The following is a 5,733-nucleotide window of genomic DNA, read 5'->3' on the forward strand; positions in this document are numbered from 1 at the left end:
GCGTTCAACCCACCACCTCCCCATCTCCACCCTCATCCGGGAGAGCATCCCTAATCAATTATCGGGATGTTCATCGAGTTCACATCAAAACTCAGCTCAAATCAGCTCCCGGGGCCCGAGCGCCAAAGAACTGTTATTCATTGCTGTCATTAAATCTTTTAATTGTTCCTTGTTCTCCGTCTGAGTCTTTCCAGATTGAACTTGTGTTAGCTGGTCCCACTGAGCGATCCCCGTCTGTTCAGGCTCTGTGTGCTGCAGCTCAGGCCTCGACTGTCCGTCAGGTGGCTGGACTGAGGAGCAGAAAACACAGAATCATCATCACAACATTCAGAACAATTACAAACACTCACTGCTGATGTAAACTGAGTTTCTGTCAAGTACCAATGAGCAGTCAGTATCTTACTGGTAGAGGACAGCGGCCATATTGATCTCAGTTTGGATAATCAGGGAGAAATGCTCATATAAAAGTCTAAGGAAGCGCTTAAAAGCCAGAGTTTGGAAATAACTTCAGGATCTCGTTACGATATACAAAAGTCGCTGAATCAAGAAAACTCATGATGAGAGGAGAAACTTGATAAATGGGAAAACACGTTATCTGTTAAAAACATTATTAAAGCAAGAAATTTTATAAAGCCGAGATGAAATACTCGTTAAAATAAGAAAAAACTTACTACAATTTGTAATAAAAAGTATTAAAATGAGAAGTCAGGAGATATAAAACTTGTTAAAATGAGAAAACGTTTTATATGAGACAAAACATTTAAAGGAGAAAACTCTCTTTTGAACAAATTAGAGCTTTAGCATTAGCTTCCACTAAATACCATGTCAGTGTAGCACTTTAGCGTTAGCGGAGTTGTTGTTTATGATTATTGTGTTTGGGTTAGCACAGCTAACATCCTGGTTAGATGTGTCCAGTGTTGCTTAGAAGATATTAAGTTATGAGATGTTAAGTTTATTTTCTACGAATTATAGCTCAAACAATAACAGAACGTTTTATGTTGAAATGAGTAAAAATCACCTGGATGTGTTGTGGAAATGATCTTATTTCAGGAACCAGAGAATGAATTTATATTCTTTATATTTATTCAAAGGCTTTACAGCGCTCAAAGACTCTGTTCCCTGAGCAGACAGGAGAAAAAGAGCTTAGAGCAGAACAGCGTACAGTTTTATAGAACGTTTTTCATTCCATTCACACAGTTTGACCATCTACTTAGTTACAGAACAGACTGCAAGCACACACATCTTCTTTAAGGAAGATTCACCTTAAACTTTCCACCACATTTCCCTTCTTCTGATCCTAGAAAATGTTAAGAAAATAAATTTAAAGTATGCTAGTTTTAAAACTTAACATGTCCTAATTGAAATAACCTAATTATAGTTTTAAAATCAGTAACTTATTCTGGCCTATTGACCTTTATGTTACCTGTAGTTACAGCAGATGGTTTGCTAGGATCGTTTGAACTGCCTTTTGTCTGTGGGAAACAAAACAATAAGTAGAAGTTCCAACTTTCACACTCATCTGTGGAGAGTCGTAAACACAGCAGGAGTTCCTGGCTTCAGATAGAGGGTCAGAGACAGCTCCTGGTTGGAGGAGCAAAGATACGCCTTATTTGAATAAATTAAAGAAAAGAAGATAAAACTTTCCACACAGAGTAACAAATCAGATTTTGCTCTTTGCAACTTCTCCAAAGACGTCTTTGCTTTTTGTTTGTTGTTTCTATCTTGTGTCTTTTTCTCTCTCAGGTAAATTCATGTGTTGTTTGTGCTCTGAGGTTTCTGATGTTATGTGATGTGGTTTTCTGGTGATAGTTTGCATCTGTCTTGAATAAATTCTGATTATTGTGACGATGTTATCTCTGTGTGATCTCAGTACTTGCGCACAGCATTTTCTGAATCCGGGCATAGAGAAGATATAACGAGTCAAAAGGTTTTTAAAGTTCTAGAATTTTTCCTCTCTAAATAAAAATCACCTTAAATACAATTTTAACCTTATAAAACGAGCATCATAAAAAGTCCTGGTGCACCAATATACTCTGTTTTTGTGAAACATGGAGGTTTCAGTTTTAGCAAAACAAAGGGACTCCTGGACAGATGCAGAAACAAAACCAATGTTACATCAAATAAATGGAACATGAGATTATATATTTGAAGTAAAACAAATGAAGGAAAATCATGAAATATCAAAGAATTAACCCACTGATTTAATGTGGAACCAGAATTCGACTTTTGTTGTCGTTTTAACTATTTAATGAATGCATCATGAATGTTGCTCATATTGTAGAAGCATCAGAATGAATTAGGAGCCATTTGGAAAAGCTGTGAAATTGAATGGTACCACATTTGGAGCAGGAAGTTTAATAGATTGATCCTCTTAAAGTGGTGGAAACGTGATTAAGTGATCCTCCCACGGCCGCCAACAAGCTGCACCTGAACAGGAAACATCCAGGGTGATATTACAGCCACTGGCTTCAGCCTAAAGACAGAAGAGAGATGTGGCTGTGAAATGTAGAGACTGGACTGGAACCAAGGACGGTTGAACCTTCTCATTTATATACGGCACCAGCAGCAACCAGTTTGATTGGTTTCAGCAGAGAAATACCTGGGATCTCACACTGGTCTGAATGCGACACTGGACACCCATGGGAAAACTATTTGAACATTTCTAACATTTGAAAGTAATACTGCAAGTGATTCTGCCACAGAGACAGACACAGAGGATCTGAGGGAGTAGAAATGGAGTCATAGAACAAACAAAGCAACTTTCACTTTTATTTCTTTGAGCTAGCTGCCACCACACATTGTCTGCTGGTTCATGATGGTCCACTTCATATGCAGCTCGGATGCAACAGAACTATTGGGCCAATAGTTTATGCACTGATATTGCAACGAGAATGATGAGGATGAGTGTGTCAGCCTTCATCTTGTGTCTTCACTGGTGATGGTGATGAATCCAGGAGTCCTGCCGTCTCTTCTTGGGTTCCTTTGGGCTTCCTGCTGGCCTGGTACTAAGCCAGGTGGGCGAACGGTGGAAGCTCCTCTTAGGGAGGAGGTTCTGCAGCCTTGACCTTCCTCAGGGTTTCCAACAGCAGGTGGTTCAGTGCTGAACGGCCTGCAGTGGCTCCTGTGAATCCAGGAAGTGCCCTTTGACCTTTAGACCTGTGTGAGTGGCCAGGAGAACCTGGAAGTGTCCCAACCAAAGCCTGGATTTCCAGTGGCAGTGAGGACAGGAGGGAGAGCAGCTTTCACAGCCTGATGGAGAGAGAGAGACAGAGACTTACAATATTCTAACATGTTATCTCCCATTAGGTTAGTTGTTAGTATCGTTGGATCTTTGCAGATTTCTCCTGCAGAGATCAGAAAAAGGGTCTCAAATGGGCTTAATTTAGCTTTGGACCTGGTTCTCATCCTCACACATAAAGAGCAGGTCTAAAGCTTCAGGCCAAGACAAACCTGTTTCTACACAACATGCTGCCAGTTTGGTTTTGATCGTCCCATTCTCCCTCTCCACCGCTCCACCAGGTTGTGGATGATTAACACAAACCAAGCAGTTTGCTGATGTCCTGTAATACCTTAACAACATGTGAGCTACTGTTGCCTTCCACTCTCTGCATTCAGCTTCCTTCATCCACACATTCATACATTTGTCATGTTTTTCTTTTCTCTAATAATTTCTTTTTGTTTCTTTGCATTTCTCACCAAGCTATGTTTGCACCTGTTTTCATTGATTTACATTTCTTCAGACCTCAAACTCCCCTCATCCAACCAGGAGGTGGGCTGAAGTTTAACTCCTTCATCTGGTCGATGCATCCGATCTCCTGTCGCCCTCGACCGCTCCAACTCACTGGATCCTGTTTGTGGTGAAATTATCTTTAACAGTCTGAGGAAAAACTGTATAAAAACCAGAGACAATATAAATTCTTTGCCAATATTTATTTGAAGGCTTTACAGCATTTGGAGTCTCTGCTCACTGAACACAGTCAGGAGAAAGAGCCTCAGGCAAAACACAGCAAACTGTTTATAGGAAACGTTTCATTGAATTCACACAGTTTAACAATCTACTTAGCTACAAAACAGACTGCAAGCATACGCATTTTATTTCATAAAGCAAATTAAACATTATGGATGTCATAAGAATGCAAAAAGAAAATATTCTACAACTCTATAATAATCCAGAGTTCAGAGAAACGGCTTCAGAAGACTTTCCCATGATCACAAGCTTTACACAAGAATCATAACACTGTTATGCATTGATCCACTCATAATCATAGTACCGTAACCATAAAATGTTCCATCCCATCTGCAGGCTAAGACAGACATGCAGCCGACGTGTTTGTTGCTACCTGTACTTGGTCTACCAGTCACCAGAACCTCATTATTCACACAGAGTTCGTTTGTCCTTTACAAAGCTGTTGAAATAATAATTATATGCATCCATGAATTTCAGGCAGTGAAGCTCGTTTACAGCGTATGCACTCTTCGTGTTGATTAGTAGTTAACGTTATCGTAGGAGGAGATCGGAGGCAGCTTGTCCACATCGTCTGACATATTTTCTTCCTCCTTCTCATACAGGCTGATCCCGACGGCAGCCATTTTGTTCATGTATCTCTCTCTGGTATTTTGGTCAAGAGTGTCCACATGTTTTCTTGTTGTTCTCAAAGCCATGGGTCCATTATGCATTGTACATGCACTTCCCTACTAAGATGGCGCGGATCACTTCTGGTTCAGACTTGATGGAACTGGATGTATTGGATGGGTTATCATGGCAGTGAAGACATACACCACCTACAGGCAGGTCACAGTATTACAAGCCAGGATCAACTGTGTTGCATTTGTCACAATTCAAAACCCCAAAATGAGACGAGGACACAAACTGGGTTCAGGGCCTGAATGGAATTGGCCACCTAACCTTTGACCCCAAATATCCTATCATATGCTATCCTTGCAAGGTTGATGAAGAGCAGATTTAGATGAAGAGGGTTTTCTGTTACATTTTGTTGAATGTTTGCTTCTTTTATAAGTTTTACTTAAGTAGGTTTAGTCCAGATACAAATTTCTGAATGTTGAACTTCCTTCCTGCTGCAGGAGCACAGAGACGTTTCATCATAGATACGCAGACGGATAGATTTCCAGGAGTCTGAAACACGTCTCTGCTCCTTCCTGTGGATGTGAAATGAAGATCCTTTTCTCCTGGTTCCTTCAGACTGCAGTCTCCTCCTCTAAGCTGCCTTCAGCTCTGGATCCTTCATCATGATGGCTGTTTTCTGGTCCAGACTTCTGGTTCCTCCTGGCCTGGAAACAGAGGATGGTTCAGCTTCAATGCAAGAACTTTCCCAACTGAACACATCATGCATGATACATGCAGTACCTTAAAGTAGAGGACCAGGACTGATCCCAGCAAACCCAGCAGGACGACAACCAGTCTGATGATCAAAGCAGTGAGAGAGGCTGAAACCCAACGAAACAGATTCAGGATCAGCTTTCATCAGACGAGTCAAACTAGAAATTTACAATAATCATATAGACCCTTGTTTTCATGCTGCCTGTAGATCTGATCATGAACATTGACATCATCAATCCTCCTCTCTGACCTCATGATTGAGGCAGACAGCTGCTGGTTCACCTGAAGCAGAACTTCTCCTGATGGACTCCATGAGTTTACCTGAGACAGTGAGGTTGAGAGGCCGGCTCATAGAGGAGAAGTTATGGGAGAAAACGTAGACGTGGTAAACGCAG

At 41.0% G+C, this 5,733-nt stretch overlaps 1 long non-coding RNA gene across 1 annotated transcript; it reads right to left on the reverse strand.

Moving 5' to 3' along the window:
• Positions 1-3,911: 3,911 nt before the first annotated feature.
• Positions 3,912-5,733, reverse strand: LOC103132924 (uncharacterized). The gene is made up of 3 exons (XR_475664.2): positions 5,660-5,733; positions 5,366-5,445; positions 3,912-5,289 (listed from the first exon to the last, which is right to left on the reverse strand). It is a non-coding gene; the product is annotated as an uncharacterized LOC103132924 (long non-coding RNA).

The sequence above is a fragment of the Poecilia formosa genome, unplaced genomic scaffold (genome assembly GCF_000485575.1).
Source record: "Poecilia formosa unplaced genomic scaffold, Poecilia_formosa-5.1.2 Scaffold1551, whole genome shotgun sequence".
NCBI classification, from domain to species: domain Eukaryota; kingdom Metazoa; phylum Chordata; class Actinopteri; order Cyprinodontiformes; family Poeciliidae; genus Poecilia; species Poecilia formosa.